We start from the raw sequence: 25,996 nt of genomic DNA, 5'->3' as shown, positions 1-25,996 counted from the left end.
CTAGTACCTTGCACTTTAAATCTATCCAGAGCTTATACTGACTAGGGATAATTATTCAGCTATGCTATTTTAAGATAGGCGCGGGCGTTTGGGGTTAAACAGAACTTCGTAGGTAAATAATATTAATGTGGATTTTTTTCCTGAGATTATATTAGAGTATAACTTTCTTTATGGTCGAATTGTGAAACATAAGTCAATACGTTCTTGCTCACTCCTTTGTCGCTTTGAAGGTGTCATGATTTTTCATGCTCAGAATTTCAAATGTGTTCCTGTAATTTGAATTTCAAATGACTGAGTGACGTTTTTTCGACGAACTGGTCAACTCAACCATACCGAATCACTCTACTGTGATGTGATTGCCATATAAGTGAGAGATTTAGCGCTATAAAATCAGGTTCAATCCATCATTTTCTACATTTGAAAATACCTGTACCAAGACAGGAATATGACAGTTGTTGTCCATTCGTTTAATGTGTTTTATCATTTGAATTTGCCATTTGATTAGGGACTTTCCGTTTTGAATTTTCCTCGGAGTTCAGTATTTTGTAATTTTACTTTTGAAATAATCAGTAAATACTGGCGAAAAAAAGTCTTTATATGAAAAGAACTGTCTCATAAAAATTAAAGAGTAACTAAAACGCTTTTATTAAGTTACTTTAATTTTATAGTGCTAAATTACCGTATAAAAACGCAAAAAACCCGATGAAATTTGGTTCATTAGTTATAGATATATTTGCAAAATACTGGCCGATCGCCATTTGAACACCTGAATGATTTGTTAAAAAACTTGCCACTTATTCTAATATTAATACTCGCCGGAAGTGACGTACAGTGCGGGGTTCAGATCATGTACATAAATAGACAACAGGTCATTTACAAAGTGAAAGCAGAATATCAGTGGATCGTTTATACGTTATTGTTGACAGTTATCGATTGACAGTGCTTTTTATATATTCAACCGCAATTTTCTTCCTTTACTTTAAATCAACAATTCAACAATGGGAAGGAATTGTGCAGTTGCTGGATGCAACAACTCGGCAAAAACGGGACATACTCAACACGCTTTTCCAAAAGATGACAGACAACGTAACTTGTGGGTTCGTTTTGTAAAACTTACCCGTGTGGATTTTACTGTGCCAACTAAACACTCAGCCATATGTTCAGAACACTTCTCAGAAGAATGCTATGAGGTTGACAGGTTGAGATTCAAGGAGTTATTTGGTTTATCTGCTCATAACAGCAAGAGGCTTTTGCCAGGTTCAGTGCCAAGCAATTATCCCAAAAGGTCATCAGATGTTCTTAATGAGGGATTTCTTTGTGAACCCAAGAAGAAGCTCAAAACTTCTAAAGCATTACAGAAAAGAGAGAAGGCCAGGGTAAGTTAAATAAAAGTATAGCATAAAAGCAGAAAAGTGCTGCATTTTTAAGCTTCAAGTAAAAGAACAAACCAGCATTATCATGATTATAGTAGCATTTATTTTTTGAAGCCACCCCTTTTCTATGATAAGCACATTACTTTAACGCATGTCTATTGCATCTGTTGTACACTATGACTTATAGAGTACAATGTATATCAGATTTATAAAAAAATAGATGTGATATTAATATATATACAATGTACATGTATGCAAATCCACCAGAGACTAAGCAACATATATGAATAAGTTTGACGTGGCATAATGTGGAATACATAAAAACTTTAGAAGTAATACACGTACACGCAATTTACAGCGTCATAATTCTTCACGTTAAACAGCTGATGTGCTGATGGAGTATGCGTTCATTATCACTGAACTAGTCTATATATATATGTATTTGTTTAGAGCCATCTGAAGGATGCCTCCGGGTCAGGAATTTCTCGCTGCATTGAAAACCTGTTAGTGACTTTCTGCTGTTGTCTGTTCTATGGTCAGGTTGTTGTCTCTTTGGCACATTCCCCATTTCCAGTCTCAATTTGATGAATATGTAAAAAAAAAATGTACATATATTCCTGTTTTAAATGATTTCACACTTATAACTTTGGGGCCCTTTATAGCTTGCTGTTCATTGTGAGTCAAGGCTCTGTGTTAACATTGAAGACCATAAGTTGACCTACAGTGGCCATGGTTTACTTTTATAAATTATTACTTGGATTGAGAGTTGTCTCATTGACACTCTGACTCACCATTGCTCACACATAGTGACATACCACATCTTCCTAAGTATAATTGAACAAAGACTTAACCTACAAATGTACAATGAATGTTTGCTTACTTATATTACATTGTGTCTTAGATTTATATTTTGTTTGAATTTGTTCATCAAAATACTTATGAAAAAATTATTCTAACATATCTAATCTTATTTGTTTTTATGCACCCAGTATATGTTTTTATATATACATGTACATCAAATTTATATGTAAATATATACATGTATATGCACATGTTTGAAAATGTAGCATTATTATAAGGTCATTGAAAGAATAAGCCTACATGCAGCCTCTCCTGTTGTATCCAATATTTTTTATGTATAAAGTTGTACCTCTTAATCATACATAGGATATTTTCTAGAGTTACTGAGTTTGATTTACACACCTTCTTTTCAAACCAGCACAATTACCACATTCTGAACATAAGTAGAAGGTACCGCTTATATCAAATGCATAGCCATGACAGGCATGACTTTACCAAAAAAGATGTAGCCAAAAAGCTTGCAATAAGCACAGTAAGAGGCTATTTTAGCCAAATGTGTAGCTTCATAAAAAGTTATTCTGATCTCATGTCACTCTTAGTCCAGCAGATAAGTGCAGTATATGAAGGAATTGTTCACTTCGTGTTAAAAGCACCAAATTTTGCTCAAACATACTTTTATCTATACTCTTTAATTAAAGATATGGAGGCAAGCTGGAAATATAGTTAACTTCCGGTAAAATCCAAAATGGCGGATGCATGTTAAAATTTCAACTTTTCTAAATTCTCTCTCAATTTTTTTAGTTTTAACTACAAGACCTGATGTTCAATTGATCTGAATCACATTAATTGGTTTTCAGTATTGTTCAAGCAGGTGACGTTTGGTCAACTTCCGGTCAAAATTTCATGCTAAAATTCAAGAAAAATGTCGACTTTTTATTTGCAAAAAGTGAGAAGAAGGATGTAATAGAATCATGTATTTATTTATTTATTTCGAGACCATTAAAATTCAATTCATATGGTGAACAATATTGTTTCATTATTATATTTGAATGGAGATAGACATACACTTTATAAATCAAGAGTCTAAATAACAATTCAAAGACGAGCTCGTAAAGATTTAAACTTATTGAGACATCAGATGATCAAAGCCCAGGTAGTTCTTCCTCAAATGTTGTAGAGGTTGGCTGGACTTTGTTTTAAGTTCATTTATATGTTTTGGAGTTTAGTGTGACATCCATTTTCACTGAACTAGTACACAATTTTGTATAGGGACCAGCTGAGAAACCACCTCCAGGTGCGGGAATTTCTCGCTTCATTGAACTACCATTGGTGCAATCAGCTGTTGTCTGCTCTTTGGTCAGTTTGTTGTCTCTTTGACATCTTCCCCATTTCCATTCTCAATGTTAAATGTATAATTTGTCAAAATATGACAGACGAACAGCTGCAATGCCCTACACCCCAAAGAGTATCAATATTGGTGCTGGATATGTTACTTTGGCGGGAAATCTTGTTAAATACAAAGAACTTCGATGTTAATCGTCTATGACCAATCTATATACACAATATGATGGCAGTGGTCTTCCTTGTACCATGCAAAAATAAAACCAATGCCACATGGCATAAGGCCTGCCATCTTAACACATAACTAAAATTAGACATCAAAAGGATACAGATGATATGTAAAAAAATACAGGCAATCGCAGCTGCAAACCAGCTTATCATGAAAATTAGCAATAAAAGAATGTGTATGTTACTTTGTTGTTCGTACAAACCAGATGAAAACCTCCACGAAGAAACAACAAGCAATGTTGATATCCCTTTTCGTCGATGTGTAATAAAGCTTCAGTACACAACTTTATTAGAGAATATCAGTGATTGGGACGTTATTGTACAAGAAACGAAATATTATATCCAATGACTTGCTAATCTTTATCGGCAGGCATCAAAAGTTTCTAGTGAAGATGAGACTGAATATGGAAGAGACACACGAATAAGCCATGGAATCACATTAGCTGAATTCATCAGCTACATTGAAGATTCCATAACCGAAGAAGATTTAGCACCATTATTCAAGATGCCTTGGCGAATAAGGAATCTAGGTGTTGAAATTGAAGACAGAGTTCATAGTACAAGATGAAAGCATGTGAAAGCTCTCTCACAGGCAAACAACGCATAAATGTAAAATGGAAGTGAGAGAGCTTTCACATGCTTTCAAAGATGATATAGGACCCTAGTTTCAGAAAGGAGGTGACGATGAATTTGACTCAAACTAAATGCAGATTTATAAAGCAGTAACAATTATTCGGAGTGACATGTTTATTGTTACATTTAGGTTTGACGGTAGTTTTCCAGTGCACTGTGAGGAGAATTCTGTTCCAAGATCTCTCGTAACTCTTGTTAGTTTGTTGTTGTATGGACAAGCTATAACAACCGGCTACTTATTAGCAGGAAACACTAACGATTGCTTAGATGTTAATATCCAATAGCTACAAACGAATCCTTAACGTTTACTCTCGAAAGATCCGTCATCATGCATCTAAAGAAACCTCTTTCATATGCACCTAGGAATAATGATTAACTATCAGACAAACAACGAACTGCTTCTTCTGTATACCAATTAAATATATAGCTCTCTCAGCAGTTGTTGATACTATTCGTCGTTCGTTGAATAGAAATAGATGGACAGTACCAGTATGAAAAGTTAATCTAAGAGGAAACTTAGACGAGTCCTTCAAACAAGAAAATCACACCTATCCACCAGCATTTAGTCTCATTTAGTTTAACGATTGACGATACAAAGAGACGTTATCAAAGGCAAACATGCTAACCACGAAACTGATAGAGTTTTCTAGGTGAAGATAAAAACAAAACAGAGTTTATTCTATTTCTGTCAAATTATAAACTGATGGATGAACACATTTTCGGGAAGAGAATTATTGCTACAGTTGATACCGATGTCGTAGTACTTGCTGTGTCCTGCTTTCATGTCATAAATGCAGCTGATATTTATGGGTTTAAAGCCTGGAAAACACTTCGGATGCATTTCATTTCATGAGCTTGCTAACTTTTTAGGACAAGAAAACGCATATATGCATTGCATCTTTTCCATGCCTTCACTGAATTCGACACTGTGGCTTCGAATCGCTTGTCAAGGAAAAAAAACAGCATGGGATACATGGATATCATTTAATGGTGTCACAAGAGCATTCATCCTTATAAGAGACCAGGATTGCGTTCAATATCATAGCAGCTAGCCTACGTAGTGCTACGTACATGTTTGTCTACAGAACTAGTAGTGTGCTAGCTGCTATCAATATCTATGTAGCAGCTAGGATAGCTTCACGTTCAATAGTCATAATCTACGTAGCCCTATGTAGCCGCTACGATATTGATCGCAGCCCTTGTGAGTACTCTGAATGTCGAAACCACTATTACACAATCAATCGAACGATTCGTTATTCTTATGTATGATCGAACAAATATATCAGAGAAGGTCAATGATATTAAATTTTTTTTTTGACAACATTGCTTATTTTTATTAATAAATAAAATAAAATTGAGAATGGAAATGGGGAATGTGTCAAAGAGACAAAAATCCGACCATAGACAAGACAACAGCAGAAGGTCACCAACAGGTCTTATTAAACATATGTATTTCGTCTCTGAATTACGTTTTCGTGTGATATTTTTTACTGGAAGTGACAAAATTCTGAATAAAACATCCTGAGGGTTTCAAAGAAATGATACATTATTTCAAATCATGAATACACAATAATATTATAGTCTACACAGCAAACTTTGACTACCAGTTGTGAGAATTAAATAACCATTAATCAGTTATCAAATGCAAGTCCGCCATTTTGATGATAAAACCGGAAGTGGATAAAATCAAGCTTGCCTCCATATCTAATTTTGTTTAGAACGGTTCAAACTATGTTTCTACCAAATTTTATGCTTTTAACACAAAGTGCACAATTATTCACCTATCTGCTGGACTATCTGATTTTCTTTCTCTTTCAATATTAATGAGCATAAAAGTTTAAACATTTGAAACCAGCTCTAAGTATTTAAATATATATAGAGTCTTCTGACTATGGTAAGATAATACAATACATGTACTATGATATAACTATCTCTCTATCATAACATGTTCATGCTCAAAATGCAGAAAATAACATGGTTTAAAATATAGTTTTTTTTTTAATACATGTACATTCTATTTCATTAGCATGATTAGGCAATGTAAAGCAACAGCAAAACTTTAATGTTGAATTGTTTATTTAAAAAATATGTAATTATTTATTCATTATAAATAAAAGAATATCTTTATCTATATGACACTCTAAATCATGCTAGATCCCCCCTTCTTAATGGTATTAAAGTAAACATCTGTGGAAATTAGAACTAGTTCATGATATAAAACAAATTAGTATACATGTGGATGGATATTTATCACCTTCAATCATGGTAATTAAAACAGTTCAATATTTATAACACCCATTAATTAACATCCTGTTATCTAGTAATAAAGATCAGACAGAGGTTTTAATCCCTCCAATCAGGTAAATAACAACTTGCTCATGCACCTACCACCTGTGGGGTATTTCAATATATATCAAAGTCATTACAAAGGTGTTATAAACACCAGTTTTGACATAGATTATAATTCAAATTTCACAAAGAGCATAAAATCCCACCAAAATTATTTACCTAATTAATTCTACAAAATGTTGGAATTATTTGATCATGTTTATAAATTGTAGATTTGTTGATGATTTTTTTTAATTTCTTTTTACATGTATTAAAGTGCTGTTTCTCCAAGGATTATACTTCCAATATGTATTTATGTTATACACATGTCACCTTTCAAAATATCTACTATTTCATTTCTTTCTATATATATCATGTATATGGGCAATCATTGAAATTAATTGGCTATACTAGTCTATTAACATGTAGTTATTACCAGAATTCCACATTTCTAGAATTAAATTATTATTTCAAATTGGTATAAGCACTGATAATTCTAAAATTTCAGCATCCCCTTTTTTCCCAAAAATCTTATGGCTTACACTACATAAACAATAAACTTATTTATTTCAACCTAATTCTAGCCATAATTAATGAATGTGACATATGAACTACAGCTGACTCTGTGCTATGGGCTTTGCTCATTGTTGAAGGCTTTACACTGTACAGTGACCTATAATTGTTAATTTCTGTGTCATTTGGGTTTTTTGTGGAGAGTGTATCTCTTTTGCAATCATACCGCTTCTTTTTTAATCTATAGATTTTCATTATTTATCCTTTTTTCAGGTACTTCAGGAACTTTTATATAATACACCAACTGAAGAGAGTAAAGACCCTAAAGAAACGGTACGTCTAAACACAGCTATTAAAGAAATCTTATATGCCACTTTGGACTAGATTTTTAAACAAATAGTTTTTTTTGAATTGGGTAGAAAATGATTTTAATACTTCATTGCCAATTTTATAGAAATTAATAATGTTTAGCAATAAAGGCACCTGTCAGCTTTTATGTGATTTTTTTTTAGTACACACACAATAATTATACTCAAACATGCAAGTGTAAATTTCTAGAAAAATATGAAAACAAAAGAAGAAGAACGTATTCCATATTAACCAGAAATATTAATCCTTCACTGAGTTTTACAGCGCTAAATTACTTTAAATGTATGCACATAGGAAATGGAATTAATAACGAATGATTATAATAAGATATACTGGATTTGTCCTGGACCCCATTGATTTTAATATAATATTTACAAATCAATTTTTCTTCTGTTTCTTTCCGATAAAGTAATTCTTCATAGGTGCATGGCTTTATGAGCTTCAGCTATTTCGTCACGTTGTTAAAATGTTAAGTACATGTAGATGCAACATATGAATTTGATTTCAATTTTTTTTTTCCCCCAGATACTTCAGGAAGTGTCAGAAAATATACCAACTGAAGACTGTAACAACCCTAAAGAGACAGAAAATATACCAACTGAAGAGAGTAACGACCCTAAAGAAACAATTGATCAGGTTCCTGTGGTTATCCACACTGACACATGTCCATCTCCAGACCCTTGTGATAATGGACCAGAGTCATACATACCAATGAATGTTGATCCATGTCCAATTGATTTACACAATGATAATAGTGATGGTATCAGAACTACTCATACAGAAGTTGAAATGGTTTGTATAAATATCATTTATAATACTAACTTATGAAGTGTTTTTCTTTAGTTATAATGGTATCAATAAACAGGGCTTTTACTCATTAATCATATTGATAGAGTGTCTTCAACAATGAACAAATCATTCATACCTTTCAACTAGGTCAAGACGAATCCTAGTGTCAAATGCTGTACTTTTGATAAAAATAAATCAAAGAACGTCTTTTCCTGGTTTGTTCACATACTCGAAATAATTACAATTTGTTTTTAGGTCAACACTAGTACTACCCAGAAAGAGGCAGACCAAACACCAAAAGTAGCAACTAAAAAGAAGTACAGATCCGCCAGGATTCAAGTTCATCCAAAAACAAAAGAGAAATGTAAGTATACTTTCAGCTCTGTTGCATTTAAGACTTATGTTTGCAACCTTTGGATGTGACTTTTCATTTAAATAGTTTTATAAATTGACCATAAACCCATTTTTTCATGGTATGGTATCAATATTTCTATAGGTAAAGTTGTAACAAAATGCATATTTTCCATTCAGGTACTCAAGCTGATTTTCAGCCTAGGATACGTAGCTTTGGAATTCAGTGTAACCTTCTGCCAACACCTATTGAACCACAGCAGGACAACAATACAGAAGAAAGGCATCAAGAACATAATGACAGTGGCCACATGGAGCATGAGGATTCTGTTGTACCAGATAATACAAATGATCCTGTTATTCCAGATGACATTAATGACCCATCATATGAACCGTCTATAAATGATTCTTCAGACAGTGGTGGAAGTGATAATTCTCATAATGAGTAAGTCTTTTAAACAGAAAATAAATCAGATAATAGACTTTAAACAATAAAAATTATGAAATGTGACTCACATCCTTAACCTATCTTTTTTATGATATAATTTAAGGTACACATGGTGTTGAATATGCATGGTGTAGTGATTTAAAAAAAAAAAATTGTTGAACAAATATGAACGTCTAACAAGTCAACTAACTGAGAGACCAAATATCGATCACCTACTACTGTAATTTCAGAAATTATAGGGTACATTTATTTTATTGAGAATAATCCTGTAAATCATATAAAAAGTTTTGCACTTATATAAACTCTTTCGCATTATTCGCAATACCGGTAATTTATGAATTTAAATAAAATTGAGAATGGAAATGGGGAATGTGTCAAAAGAGACAACAACCCGACCATAGAACAGACAACAGCAGAAGGTTACCTGAATGGGTCTTCAGTGCAGCGAGAAAAGTATATTTATATAAATTTCCACCGATCAAGTTTCTGGAACTATTTGTTTATCTTGTTCTTTATTCTTACAGACTAGAAACACATCTTCAAGAAAAGAAATTCATAGTATGTGAAGACCAGCTAATGGACTTATTCAAGATTTGCCCCAAATGTTGTGGTTCTGCCAATGCATCCATTGCAAACACAGTAGGAACACTTATTAAAGTTAATGTGACATGTGAACTTTGTCAACATAGCTATTCATGGTACAGTCAGCCATTTTTGGGATCCGTTTCAGCGGGTATTTTAGCAGTGGCAAGTGCTATTTTATATTCAGGTGCATTACCAACCAAAGTGCTACGTTTAATGAACTTCATGAACATTCCAACAATTTCACATCAAACATTCTTTAACCACCAGAGACATATATTATACCCAGCTGTTTTAAGGTTCTGGAAGCACCAACAGATGCAACACATAGCTAAATACAGAGATCCTACAGAGTCCTTAGTACTTGGTGGTGATGGTAGAGCTGATACCCCAGGTCATTCAGCCAAGTATGGATCGTACTCAATGATGGACTTAAAACAAGGAGTTGTACTAGACATCCAATTAGTTCAGGTATGATATTTTATAACAAATTGAAATTTATAACAGGTACATGTACCTACCCAAGGCAATCAATACCAAAGATATTGTACATTAATTTGTTTCCTTACCCAGAATTGTCCAATGATTACACTGTTAAACTTTATTTGAAGGAATTTGATTATTTAGACTAAAGTGAATTATAATTCCTTCTAAGACATGGCACATATTTGAGACTGTCAAGTAAAGGTATGAAAATGCATACTAATTAAAAAAGACAAACAAATAATTAGCAATCATGACAGTGCTTGATAATAATTTAATGCGGTTCTGCATTGTGCATGTATGGAAATAAGTATCTTGCTGTGATATTTTTTTTAAGTATGCAATGAGATACAAACATATTAAAATTGTGTTAACTTGTTGTAATATATATAAGCATGATTAATATGAAGATATTTTTCTTGTAGAGTAATGAGGTCAGTTCTAGTAATGCGATGGAGAAAGAAGGGTTGATACGGTCATTAAAATGGTTTAAGGACAACAACCTGCAAGTCCAAACCCTTATAACTGACCAACATGTCCAGATTGTAAAATTTGTAAGAGAACAGACACCCCACATTACTCACTACTTTGATGTTTGGCATGTTGCTAAAGGTTTGTTTAGATTCAAAAATAGAATGATATTAATTCAACAAATCGGGCTAAAACGTCACGACCCAAAAAGTTACAAATACTTGATTTTTTCCGTTATTAGAAGGAATATAAATTTAAAACTTTGCAAATATGTTTTTTATGTTAAGATGAACATAATTAGATGATAAGTAAAAAATCGCAGAATTTCCCTTTAAATACCAATTTTCTATAAGTTTATATGCAGACTTTGTTAAAACCAAGATATTTAATATTCACGAACATACAAGTTTTCTGTTATCCCTGATGATAAAACCCACAGTAGATAAGTTATTTACATTTGCTTTATAACTTGGTAAAATCCTTATGCTTACAGGTTTAAAGAAAAAATTGGTAAAGATCAGTAAGGAAAAAGACTGTAAAGAAGTTGGAGAATGGATCAAAAGCATTACCAACCATATGTACTGGGTTGCAGCATCCACTCCAAATGGTGACAGTTAAGAAATGGTTTCAAAATGGTTATCTGTTGCTAACCATGTGCAGAACAAACACAGAGGACATTCTGACCAAGTTGCAAATTGTTTGCACGGGGAACTAGTTGGCCATGACAGAAAAAAGAAATGGTTAAAACCAGGTGAGATAATATTGTTGTAAATCCGATCAAGATATAAAAAATAAAATTTATATGTATTTTTCTATAATTTAATTGAAATATACTATTAAAAAAAACCTTGATGTTTGTTAAACCTGAATGTCTTATCAACCCAGTGATTTCAGCTCTATATCAGATCAAGATGAATGACAGATACATGTATGATTCTTAGGTAGTAATCCCATTAAAATTACACCAAACATTTCTCAATTATAACATGAAAAACAACATTTGACATGTGTACAAAAAATCAAAATGATATAATTTTAAACATTGTAATGACATTCAATGATTTAAGTAAAAATTATGCCTTCTTATAACAAAAAGGGGGAGGGAGGAGAGGGAGACAAATAAATTTCTTTCATCATGTTTTTTTTTACTTTTATTAATTTTTATTTCAGGAACCAAAGCTTGTGTTAAGACTGAAGAGCTTTTGACAGCCACACGACTTAAAACGTCCGTTAAAAAGCTGTCACCTATTCACCAGACTTCAGATGTTGAAGCCTTTCATTCAACGATAAACCACTTTGCACCAAAGATGATTGGTTTCTCCTTTCATGGGATGCAGTGCAGGTAAATAAGTTTAGAATTTAATAAAGATTTGTTAACTTATAGAAATAAAATCAAGCACACTACTTCGGATAATTTTCTCATGGAGAGGGACACAAAACACTTACTTTTTCACTATGTTATTTATTTTTAAAATTTTTGTTTAATAGTGTTAATTGAGTCTCGAAGCCTTGCATCATTGTGCATTACACCAAATCTTGTACCGTGTCATTTCTTAGATCAAATGTTGAAATTTATTATTGCAGACTGCTTCTTGCTGCACTGCATTTCAACGAGAACTCTGCCAGACCACAAGCACTTACAAAAGATGGAGTAGCTAGATATAGTATACAATTTCCGAAGTACAAGAGTGGCGGCTATATCACAAGGGAAAAAAAGATTAATCAATCATTCCGTAAGTTTTTGATTTGAGAGGTTATAGAAAATTGTATGACAATCGACCAATTCAGCTATCTAACCAGCTTTCTACCTGAGAAGATGACTGCCAATTTTCAAGTGTATTAATTTATAGTAGGGAAAAATTAATAGGTGTAAACATATATATTTCTTAAACCAGTCTACTCTTCAGACTGTGTATGCATCCTAGATGAGTTAATTGAAATTCTTTTTTTATCTGTCTTTGGGTTGGTGACTTAGTGATATATATTTCTGTGAAAAAATAATTAAAACATTAAATTAATTGTATATTTTCATTTGATAATTTATTACAAATGCACTTGTATAATGTGAAAATTTCTTATGAATGATACATATGTATTTATATTAAGTAACCACTAAACCAATAATACTTCATTATATTTCAGAATACGTTAACACACTTTTAAGGTCTATTAGGAAAATTGTTGATGTAACAACGATTCTGAGTACATCTGAGGAACCAATGCCAACACCAAGACCACTGTGTGCAGCTTTCACACGACCACAAAAAACTGATGCCATACAAGCTATGAAATCAAGATTCCGGAAGGCAGAAATATAGACAATATTGTTAACTAAAGTTATAAGTGCTAAAAAAGTTATATGACATTTAATGGTTGAAATAAATAATGATAATTTGTACATAATAATAGTAGCGAATCATGTAAATAGTCTTAATAATGTTTATGCTTCTTCAAAACCTTTGTATTGGTTTGAGGGGAACTTCTTCCGAATTGCAAGGGAAGCACAAGCTGGGAGATGCACACGTACTGACTTTCCTAGGTAGCCCCAACACCATCTTGCTAACTGACGATAGGCTGTATACCGGTTTCTCCTTTTAAAAAAACAATAAGAATAACTTTTTTTTATAAAGAAATCGATTTATCGTTTTTCACAAATATTTCTCACTTTGTCACATGTTTTTTTTTTGATATTTATTTTGTCATAAAAAAAATATGTCGATCTGTTAATTAACCTTTTCCTCAATGCAAATACTTTTTTTGGCATACTTGATTCGCATAGGATTTTTCAATAAAAATGCTGAAAATATGCTTCAAAGTATAAAAATGCATTGCGAAAAAAATAATTTTTCATCGAATAAATTAAGTCAGATGTTCTTATGAATATCCTTTTCATATTGGTACAAATTTAATAAGTCTAATGCAGCCATTTCGTAGTCTTAACATGACAAATGAGGTGCTACACAGGCGTCGAAAGGCGTCTTAATGGAGTAAAGGGGGAGGCATCAAAAGGCGTCATGATGGAGGAAAGGGTTAAACATGGTTTAATAACATTTAAATTGTAATGGAACATTTCATAAAATATAATGTTTTGTTTGAGTGCTTCTACATCTTTGTTTATCACATTTCTGCCTGTTCATGCCATAATGTATATACATTTTATGTACGTTATAACAGTTATTTATCAATTGATGAAGAAAACAAAAGTGCTAATACATTTTAAATAACTTACTCTTCAGTTGTTAGTTGTATTTCTCCATACTACTGTCGGTATTGGAAGTATGCAGTTTCAAGAACATACTGGTTAAGACACACTGGTTCAAATCCAGGATGATTTGTTATGCATGATACTGAAGTGGTTAGTTCCTCCATTTTTTCTGTAACTCTCCTTAATTCCTGGCAGCAAATGCATTCCTCTGCTTTTGGCATAGACTCACAATTCCCACAGTCACACCTGAAAGTTTAATTTTCAAATAATGCTTCATTTTAGGTGAAATAATATACCAATAGATGACAAATAGTTTTACGGGGTATAGACTTATAAAATGACAAATTTGCTAATCAGTAATGCTTATTTGCCTTATGAATAAATAAATATAAATTTAATGAGTTTCAGCCAGTCAAAATATTGAGAACTGTCTCAGAAAAAGTCTGATGAAACAATTTATATTGCTTTCAAAAATGCAATGATTTTCATAGGCTGATCAAGGCTGGGAGCCTGCCCCTCCTTTTGTCGTAAGAATTAGGTTGATTATATAGGGAATCACTATAGCAGCCCCTCCCCCTTTTTTATGATCAGCCACTGTTTTTTTTACCTACAAGTTCTTCTTCTTTTTCTTCCAATACAGTGCAGTCCTCTAATTGAGTATTACCGCACTATTGCCCATGCTGGGTGTGACAACAAAGGTGCAAGAAAATATTTAGATGAATTAAAGTACATATGTCATGTTTGTATAGCTTTTCAAGTGAAAGCTGCATGTTTGCTCAATACATAAAAATAAAGTTATATACCAATCTTTCCTTGATTAAGCACAGAAAAAAGAAATGATATATAAGGATCAAAAAGAGGCCAAAAAAACCCACACATTTATATGATATACATTATTTTTCAAGTTAAAATATGACTGAACTTTGACATTTTATCGTTTATTATATACCTTTTTTATTATCCATTTTCACCCATATCTGGCTACTATCTCGTGTATTGTTGTAGCAAGTCTTGTCCAATAATCTTTTACAAATTATATTGTACAAATATGTACTTACCAGTTTGTATTTCCTAATCTTTGTTCCATATCGTCGTCCCCATCCAGTGATGCATTATTTCTACCATCGTCGCTGTTACCATCAGAAAGTTAGGGCTCAAACTGATATGGTTGAATGTCATCTTCTGATACAATTGGTCGGTCAACTTCTTCAATGCTTTCAAATGATGAGCTTTGAAATGACAGCGATAAATCACTAGCATAGCTGTTATCATCCATAATATATTTCTTTTGGTCAATGTAAACAGATCAAGAGTAGCCCGCACTGTACGTCACTTCCGGTAAATCGAGTCACGTGGTGAGGAAACCCTGTTTCCGGAAATAGCGTAGTCTCGATTACCCAGACGCACATTTAAATATAGCGTCTGGGGTGATTAACCGGACTGGTCAAATATTTATAGGGGGCGTAACAAATAATTAAATATAGAACATATCTATAAATAGCACTTCCGTTATCCCCAACATGATTTAAAAAACAACAGCAGAAAACAGTGTAGTATATGTACTTGTAGCTCACTTTATGTTGGCCAACTTGCTGATGGGAAATTCTAATACAAACGTCAAATAAATAAAACTGCTTAAAAAAATATTTCACACGTATTCCTGTTCTCGAAGTTCTTGTCTGAAACCACAGGCCTTAAATGTGTTATATTTTAAGGTACAAAAATGTATATAGGAATTTTTTTTTTTCAGCGACAAGTGCCTGTGTCTGAAACTGAGTGATTTATAAACATGTAATAAAGATCCAAGAGTCAAAATTAAGCTTTAATTGGCCGTACTTAAATATATTCAGATTTCGGATATTGTTTTCGTTGATTAAAAGTACTTTATATAAATTTTACTCTTTTCATGGTTTTTATCTTCGACTTGATCATTAACTACTTTTCCAGTTTTGGCTGGTTGTGTCACTCCTGGTTTCCCCATTACCTGGGTACCGCAGACGGCGGCACCCAAACGCCCTCCTCGTTTTATTCTGAGGCCTAGTTACGGCCCTGTGCAACTGAATATTATAGCACTCGTCATAGAGGGATCCACCCCATTTTTTTCGTAGGAAAAATGTGGTTGATTATGTAGGGAAACACTGTAGCACGAGTGATTGTAGTTCCCCTCCCTAATAACAAGTTCTGGATTTGCCACTGTGTACAGAGGCTACCACGCTCTCTGTACGCTTCAAAAGGGGTCCGTAGGAGGACCGTTATACTTAAATCTACATTTCTGCTTCAATAGTGCAACGGGCTGTAAATTAGGACCTCCTTTTTATAATCATTGTTAATTTCTTTTCATCCTGAACATTACCATTATTTACCACAAGACGATAAAAAAGCAACCAAAGATTAAACTATTTTATATTATTGCACACCTGTCCACTTTATTCCCTTATCTTCATACTATAAAATACCATTATTCTCTCTTTGTATTGTATCCCATCGTCCTGAACATGCATGAAATAATTGTCACTGGGCGTCAAGGAACCAACCATCAGTATATTGTGTCACCGTTAGTCTCTATTCTTTATTTTTTATCCATTTTTCCTTGTTTTGTCTCATTATTCTTCTTTCTGTAAATTCCTGTCATAACTTATAATGTCCTTTTTTTATATAAATCTGATGCACTCACCTTACAAAAAACACATATCAAGTTACGTCTATGTAAAGAAAAACATCTCATACAAATACTATAAGATTGCGTATGTAGAAAAACTTCCTTAACAAGTATAACTGGCAGATCAGCGAAATCACACAATGAGCCAATTCCATTTTCATTTACAAAATTAATTGATCTTAAAACTGCAAACGACAGAATAGTCTGAATGTTTTTAGCTGTTACACCAATAATCGCCTAATCCTTTTAGGAAGAAAATATTTAGGAACCAACCTTCATACAAAACTACTTTGCCAGTGAAGCCCGTGTCCATGGAAAAATATAGAACTTAACCAGTCAGTCATGAAACCCAATACTCTTTGAATGCATGTTTGAATCATGTGCATGGAAAAGATGGAATGGGATTTATCTCATACTGCATAGTTACTTGTAAAAAAGATAATGACTCAAAAGTGTATTCTACTTCTCCAACTCTTATAATTTCCATCATGTATTAGCCTACAATAAAGGACAGATTCACAAGAACAAAAACTTCTCATGTGAACCTTTTAAATAAAGAATAAGGAAATTGGTATGATTGCTAACGAGACAACAACCCAGTAGAGTTCAAATGACATGGATATACGCAAATGTGATCACTGCATGGCCTTCAATATTAAGAAAACTCCCTACCATATAGTCAACTATAAAAGGGCCCGACATGAAAATGAGATACATTTCAACCATAAAAACTAACTGTTTAATTGTTCATATGATTTTAAATTTGTTAATACAAATCTAACTTCCCTACCATATCTGACAATAATGTGTTTCTTGATATTTGTTTCATTTAATCAATATACGTCTGTTGGTTTTTTTTCGCTTTGTGGCGCCTGTCAAAATAATGTATATCCAACATGTTTGGTACTGTGATCTATTTATACTGATTGATGCTTCAGTAATTAAAAAAAAATCTTTCAGTTTGAACTTTGTTCTTATAAAATTGAAGCATGATTGTTTATGATACAATGAAAATCCTGAATATTACATGTTTTTTAATTCTTCACATTTTACACATAAAATCTGTGTCCATAAATCATCATTGGTTTGTCTACAAAAGAAAGTAAATATTAAAATCATATTAATTTTTAGTCACCAGCATAGCATATATATGAAAAACAAATTGTTTAAAAAAAACCATCATAGAAATATATTGTATAAATTATTGTCCTGGGGCAAGTGAATCCCGCTTTAGGGTGCAATATTATCTTGCTGCGTTGAAGACCCGACCCATTGGTGGCATTAAACTGTTTACTGCTTTTTGGTCGGGTTGCCCAGTGTCTCTTTGACACATTCCCTGTTTGTTTTCTCTATTCAAACCAAGAATGGATTTTTCTCTCTTTTTTGAAGGCCATACAGTTGCCTATAATTACTCACATCCAATTCATTTGAACTTGAGTGGATAGTTGGTATTCATACTACATCTCCTTATTTGTGTAATATTGAGCTATTGGCAATTTTATCTTCACTTTTTGTTTTAGTCTACATGATAAACTGTTAATAATGAAGATGTCTAGACTACTTTTGGTATTTTATGGCATTGGATTCACTGGTAGCTGCCTCATTGACACCTCTCTTCATTGATGCTGAATATATTGTTAAACTGTCTTTTGCAGAAAATCTAATGTACAAATCATTTTGACCATTTAGTATAAAATCTTCTAGCATCTTTTAGATACACTTTGTTTTTCTTTGAAAGTGTACATCATTGTGTATCTTTCATCCCCCTCTTTGTCTTTACCATGTTTACACATATCAAGATTTAGATAGATACAACAAACATATCTTGGATGAAGGTGATATTTCGGCGTCTTAGTAGTTTTCCTTCAAATATTTATAAAGTAAAAGATACTAAACATCAACCCAAAATGTATTTATAACGTATACGACTGTTCGAGTGGTCCCAGTCAACATAACAATTGACATTTATTGTATAATTATAAACTCGTTTTCGTTGCACGGACATGCATGAAAGTATATAACTACTCGGTGTATCAGGTTGGCTGCATTGCAATTTATGTTACAGTGTGTGTTGTTATAACATCTTACCAAGGTTGGATGTGCTGGTTTATTCCTTCGCCTCCATGTCCATATCAACCATGCTGTACGGTGTTTTCCATGAATTGTTTTTCGTCACAAAAATATATAAATAGCTTTAAACAACAATCGGTACACTCGGGCTTTTCAATAATATTATCGTAATGTCATTTCTTCCGAAGTCAATAACCAACTTCTTGGTTATTCGTCTTGGACATTATCTTTGACAACAAGCTAAAAAAGCCGATACTATTCCGAATGTCATAAATAACCATTTTTATATCACTTGTCATCCAGACGCTCTACTATGAAAAATAAAGCGGCTGGATGATCGAGACTAGAAATAGCGTTGATTGGATTTCCCATAGGTAGAAATAACCTAACTTTACTCGCTATTTTCTCCGTTATTAATTGACCAAATTTCATCGGGTTTTTTGCGTTTTTATGCGGGAATTAAGAACTATTTAATAAAAATAACTTGATATAAGCGTTTTAGTTACTCTTTAAATACACGGGAAATGGCAAAAAAAAAATACAAAAAAAAAGTCCAAGCAAACAGGGGCGTACGCCCTCATGCCCCCTCTGGATCCGCCACTACACAGTTACTGACAGCTTGTTCAAAGCCAATAACAACTAATAATAAATCAAGCATTTAAGACTTAATTCTTACCAAGATTTCTGTAAATCAGTGTTGATTGAGACCACTGGAAAAAAATGCACCACAATTATTCTGTGTAACAGATTGTCATTGTTGCGTCAACCAGATTGATTTCTTGTTTTACTTCATTTGAATTTTAAAAGTGTAAGAAACATTGATTTCTTGTCCAAAAATACCGTGTGTTGCACTTATAAACATTTGTTCCTGTTTTTAAAAAATGCTAAATGTTTATAATTACATGATTGTGTAAATTTACATTCAAACATATGATGAATTGCATTTATTTCAAACGTGCCAGAAAACATGCAGATATTCGAATAAGCTGACAATAATTCAAGTGAAAAGGGGAGGGGGATATACAAAGTACTATAAAAGAAAAGTTAGAGTATCTATACAAATGAACGAGAAGACCTAATTTTGTGTGTCGCTTCTTTTCCTTCTACAATGAATTAATCATCATGCCTCTGTGTTCTATATAGGTATATATGATTATTCAGTTTGGGTTATTTTGGGAGGAAAACGAAAATAAAGGTGTCAGACCACCAATTAAAAATCTCTATCTGTTCAACCGAATGTTGCAATTTCCACAGCTATCTAAATATTTTACCTTAAGTTCACCTTCAAGGAAATCAGGTATATCCTGAATTGTACATGTATCACCTTTCTACATGCCAATTTTCAACCAATGTTTAAAGTCTTATATGAAATTTCTGATCTTGAAAACACAGGTACTACCAAAATAACTCCCTGTTTTCTGGAAATCTTAATTAAGTGTACTATGTAGCGCATTAATCCTGAATTTTTAACGCAAAATCATAGACAAATGAATTTTGACTCAAAATGGTCTAAATATATTTCCCTTTCTCCAGAAGTTTCATTTCTGCATATTTGTTGGTTAGTTTAAGTAAACAATGACATCAAAAGTACTATTTTGTGTCAGAGTTCAATATACTGTCGAGACCGCACTGTTTTTCTTCATCACAATTATGTAGAAATAGTGGTGAGCAACAGTGATCAAGTTTTCACACTTGTTTTAACTGGTCGGCAAATATCCAAACTCAAACACCTTAATTTTCGTTTTGAAGCTCGTCTTCATGACTGTTTTCATATTCATTTTCAAAATCCTGTAGCATTTTTTCAATTTTAGCAAACAAGTTCATTCTCCTAGAAGATACATACTTTCCGTCAGATTTACCGTTGTTCCATTGAAAAGTCGCCGGTTGAAATTTTAACATGGCAAAATCTGGTCAAAGGGACGTAATTCATACAAAACTTCTCAATATTTCGCGGAATCCGCTAGACGGCGTTCATTTACTGTTACTTGACCTTAATGTATAAATGCATTCCCGCGTATTTGTTGATATATTAACGCGCAGGGACATGGAAACATGACGGTACTGCACTGATACATAACGGTAATAATTATAGTAATAGGTTCTGTCCAAGATCTAAAGAGTTTGTATTAGTTATTTCAAAGGGAAAATGTACAAATTGCCGATAAATATCATACACAGCCAGTCAATTAAAACAGGTTCTTACACATTAAAGTCATGTCATTGCAATTTCTATTAAAACATGTTGACGAAAACCAAAGGTGTAAAAAAAGCATAACAGCAAACATTTAAAATTATGCTTACTCAAAGGCCTTACATGTAACTTGAACGCCTGCATTATATGATATTGAGATGTTTGTCTTTTTAAGTTGAGTTAATGTTTTGTTGGTTTTTTTTTCGTATAAGGTTTGAGTTAAAACAATGATAAATACTATTTACCTGCTTATATCAAAGACGATTTGTACAAGTAATTATTTTGCTATTGATATTGTTAAATTATTCAATTTTCTTACGTAACATATTGTATGTAATGTTGTAAAAATATATGTTGTCACGCTTGCTGATGATGTTAACAACTTTATAAAAAAAGAAACCATGTAGAATTATTTTCGCAAGTTAATCTTTGTAAAAATATTTTTTGCATTCATACATAGATGATTGAACAGTTTTTGTTTCTGCGATCAACCAGTTCAACCGCTACTATATTTAACTTACAAATTCACAAATTTGTATCTAAGTTAACTAGAAATTTGAGTAAATTCACTTCATTTATAAAACCGAATTATCCTTAAACGGGTTGACGAGTTATTTCCGAGGGTATCATATCCCATGTATTTCATATCCAAGCTTTTATGTTAATATTCTTTATAAAACACACAATATCAGTTTTCACCTGAGAAGCTTACAAAATCTTTAAAGACTTATTAAGAAGGGATATAGTTACGATACTGTTGTCAATTCATTAAAGATTGCATATTTTGGCTTTAATATATTGATTCACTTATCTGCTTATAGGGTCTTTGCATCGGAACTAAACACAATTATTAAAAAAAAACAGTTGTTGTTACGACACGGGTTATGTTCTTCTCATAAATGTTATGATGGTAATATACTGAACCCTTAACGAGAGGGATCGATTGTGCCTGATATTCATATGATGAAGACATAATCTTTCAATCAGTTGAATTGAAGTCTAGAGCTGGTATGTCAGTTAACTGCTAGAAGTCTGTTGTTATTTATGTATTTTTGACATTTTGTTTATTGTCTTTAGTGACATCTTCTGAATCAGACTAGGACTTATCTTGAACTGAATGTTAATGCGCGTTTTGTTATGCGTTTACTTTTCTACATTGGCAAGAAGTATAGGGGAGGGTTGAGATTTTATAAACATGGTTAACCCCGCCGCATTTGTGCGTCTGTCCCAAGTCAGGAGCCTCTGGTTTTGTATTATTTTTAATTTTAGTTTCTAGTGTATAATTTGGAGTTTAGTACGGCGTTCATTATCACTGAACTAGTATATGTATTTGTTCAGGGGCCAGTTGAAGGACGCTTCCGGGTGCTAGAATTGGTCGCTACATTGAAGACCTATTGGTGATCTTCTGCTATTGTCTGTTCTACGGTCGGGTTGTTGTCTCTTTGACACATTCCCATTTCCATTCTCAATTTTACTTATGTCTTTTTTTTTTATTTCGCACTAAAATTTGAATTGAAAAGTTTTGAAATAATTACTATTCAAAAAATAAATCTTTATTATACTGTACTTATCTAAGTTTCCTTAACCGCGTTGTAAATAATAAGAAGATGTGGTACCAATACAAAAATGTGTAGCAACTAGAAATAACTGTTAAACCTTCAACAGTTAAACGAGGAGAACTAATACCGTATAATAAGTTAGAAAAGGCCACGATTAGACGACAGGAAAGACATTGGCCTGGTTATATTTAAAACAATAAACAAATAGATATATAATATAATAAACAATGACCAGTGAAAACTACTGAATTAAACCTAACTGCACTAAAAGAATGAATGATAAATAGTAACGTAATTGTTAGTCTTTTTGTGCAAAATTCCAAGACTGATCCTCAGTAAGTTAACACTGTTCAGACAATTTACTTGCAGTCAATACGATCTGTTCAGTCTATGTTCAGACTGTTCAGTATGTGTTATTAACCTTTTTCCAAATACAACATACATGTATTCTGAATTGTCTTGAATTGATTGCAGAAAAACATGCCACATAAACCGCAGTGAACCAACCAGGCTTATAACAACATAAGAAGACTATAATGCATTACCTACTTCAAACACTCATCAATAGACTAAAGTCTAGATTTAAGAGATCTCCTATAACCGAAAACCTAGTTAAAAGCCAATTTCACCTATCAAATACATTTATTTGTAACTGAAACGTTTGCATACTTAAATCCTTAAATCAATCAGCATTCATCGCAGTGTTACATTTAAAACCTATCTGAAGTTAGAATCCTTTATGGCCTGTTTCGTGTCTTATATGCCGGAGCCACTGATGATCTTTTGAGTTATGCCTTACACAATCATAAGTCTTGTTACTTTGATGAGTTCTCATATAACCTTTCAGAAACAGTGTTTTAAACATGTTAGCGGATCAATAAGTTTGTGTGGGTCGTATGTGAATTGTATAAACAAATTCACGTAAATAATAGTACATGTATGTGATATCCCTTTTGTAATAAGTTTTCGGCCTTATTTTACCTTATGGGTCCTACGTATATTTTTTTCTTTTGGTACAGACAAGCTTCTTAAGCAATTTTGTGTAACTTATAAGTAATTTTATAATTTTTGAGGAATTTGCGATATTTCTTAATTACATTTACGAGATATACATATATTAGATGTATTGGCATATATAACGTCAACATAGACCTATCAAACTTATTTGAGTATATAAATACCGTCAGGTGGGATCAAACTAACATCACGCATACTATTCGTAAAGGTTTATTAGCCTTTCAAAATATATAACGTTAAGTCTTTTGTGTACGTATTGTTATGTAAACTGTAGTTTGTCGCTTCTTACACTGTTTTAACGATTGACTGATAGGATATGTAATTGTCCCTGAGATGTAATCGCTTTTTGTCTATAGGTTCTTGTATTTTCTAAATACATGTTGTAATTTGACAGTGAATAGCAGATAATGGTTTTTATTGTAGAAATGCGCCTCTGGTGAAACTATATCTCAAGAGTTGATATCACATGTATTACATGCATTAGTCACAAGTATCAAGACACACGCCACATTCTGTTCTTATACAAACGAATGGTGAGAGTAACAGGGCTAATGAATTACCCGTTATACTGGTCACGTTGATAACACACACATTTTAGCCAAACTCGTCGCAATCCAAAAGTTGTGTAAACCTATCATATTTGACTTCAGTATTATCGTAGAACATGCTTTGCAAGTATTGATATCAGGTAATAACAAGAAATATGTCCCCTTCATTTGCACCAAGTTATATATCACGTCAACAAAACCAGCAAATATGTAGAGTATTTAGATTCCACAATCAGTACAAGAGTAAAAATCAAATGACGATGTACATGTAAGCAATAACATTATTTAACGATAAACTTAACCCACACAACAATTTATAAAATATTGAATTATTTGAAACACCTATGTTTGTTTTCCCACCTCACATAAATTGCCTTATCTGATTTTTTTTTGCGTGTTTTATTATGCCTTTTTTTATTACCTTCCTACCTTCACAGCACTATACTTTACCTGGGTGCAGAACGAATATGGCGGGGGTAAACTAGTTTGCCGGCACGAATCCTTCCCTTAACTGAGAAAGAAAAAACTGTAACATTACAACATAAGAACAAACTATATAAATCGGTTGCAAAAATGTTTAAATCATTTTAATTATTCCAAGTGCTTTCAGTCAGCCATTGAGGGCAGCGTGTTGATGACATAAGCCCGTTAACATGTTCCATTATTAACCCAGCGGCACCGCCATCCTTGTCTTCGGCACAGTGCTTTCTTTCTAAGACATGCATTACTTTCAAAAGGATCATATTTGCAATCATTTGAGTTTGTACTAGTTTTCTGAAAGCAGAAATCGTATATAGTTTGCTGACGTTCTGTAAGATATGATGAAGTATGTTTTTGATATATCTATTGGACATACATAGGGCATTCTAGTTGCGGAGAACAATATGTTCTTCGATACACAAGTGTAATTCAAATTTTGAAAAGAAGTGTTTCTCAGTCTGTATATACCTTTATGGAGTAATTGCTTTTCCGAAAGACAGATAATAGGTTTGTAGAAAAAAAACTGGATGATTCCACGTTCCATTTTAATGTGTTTCAATGTGTAAATCAATTACCTGTGTCGGGTCATTACTTCCCGTCATTAAAATGAAAAACAACAGATTACTAAATATCCGTGTGATGTTGCCAATTTGATTGTTTTTTAAATTATACACAATTAAACATGTATGTTTACCTCTGTGTATAAGACTGAAGCAATTCCCTTTCTCTATTAAATAAATATGTTTAAACCAATAAAATATTCATATTCATAATAATCGGCTTTTTCACGAAGAAAAATGCCTTTGAAACAGTAGAAAAATCACATCACCCCTTTTATATAGATTATGATAAATTACGTACAAAGTAACTTGTATTTTTGGTACAATTTATCAATTTAATTGATTCTTACCTTATGCCATTACAATGAACTATGTATCCATTTATATTATAACTGGACAAAGATTAGAAACGTTTGTACAGGTAGAAAGATCAATTTATGAGTTAGATTTCACATTGAAAATGCGCTGTGATATGCTTTTTATTACCTAAATGTTTAAAAACGAATCTACATTAAAGTGATTGATCAAATAGAATACAATTCCAGGAAATTCAAAACATAATATTTTTTTGACGGATTATGATATGTATAAGTCAGATCAGGCATATTCTATGAAAATAACAAACGTCTTGGTGTCAAAATTGCCAAAAGAAAGATAGAATGATATTGGTTTTATCATTTTTAAAATTCTTAATAAGGCATTAGCTCCGAGATATATAAAAGATATGATTTGTTTTGTTCAAACATTTACGAAAGTGATTCAGTGGGATACTTTTAACAGCCGTTAAGTTCCAATTTTGTCATAATAAGCTAACAAACATTGATGATGAATGATTTACTTGCAAGTGAATAATCGACCTCATTTGATCCGTATTCATGTGAACTTCAATTAACCCCTAAGCGAGAGATGGGTAAAGTATGAATTGTGTGCGAGTTCGATTACAAAAAAGAAAAGATTGTCAACATTGAAAGAGAAACCAAGGTAAATCGTTTGTTTG

General features: G+C 32.6%; 1 long non-coding RNA gene and 2 pseudogenes across 1 annotated transcript; 1 reads left to right on the top strand and 2 right to left on the bottom strand.

Annotated features, from left to right (window-relative positions):
* The first annotated feature begins 629 nt into the window (after positions 1–629).
* On the top strand, positions 630–13,939 carry LOC143075903 (uncharacterized; annotated as a pseudogene).
* Positions 13,062–15,291, bottom strand: LOC143075904 (uncharacterized; annotated as a pseudogene).
* Positions 15,292–17,290: 1,999 nt separating this feature from the next.
* On the bottom strand, positions 17,291–18,739 carry LOC143074550 (uncharacterized). Its single transcript, XR_012977933.1, has 2 exons — positions 18,663–18,739; positions 17,291–17,664 (listed from the first exon to the last, which is right to left on the bottom strand). It is a non-coding gene; the product is annotated as an uncharacterized LOC143074550 (long non-coding RNA).
* Between the last annotated feature and the right edge of the window lie 7,257 nt (positions 18,740–25,996).

This window comes from Mytilus galloprovincialis, chromosome 5 (assembly GCF_965363235.1).
Source record: "Mytilus galloprovincialis chromosome 5, xbMytGall1.hap1.1, whole genome shotgun sequence".
Taxonomy (NCBI): domain Eukaryota; kingdom Metazoa; phylum Mollusca; class Bivalvia; order Mytilida; family Mytilidae; genus Mytilus; species Mytilus galloprovincialis.
The sequence above is the reverse complement of the archived record's forward strand: the minus strand, read 5'-3'. Positions and strand labels throughout refer to the sequence as shown.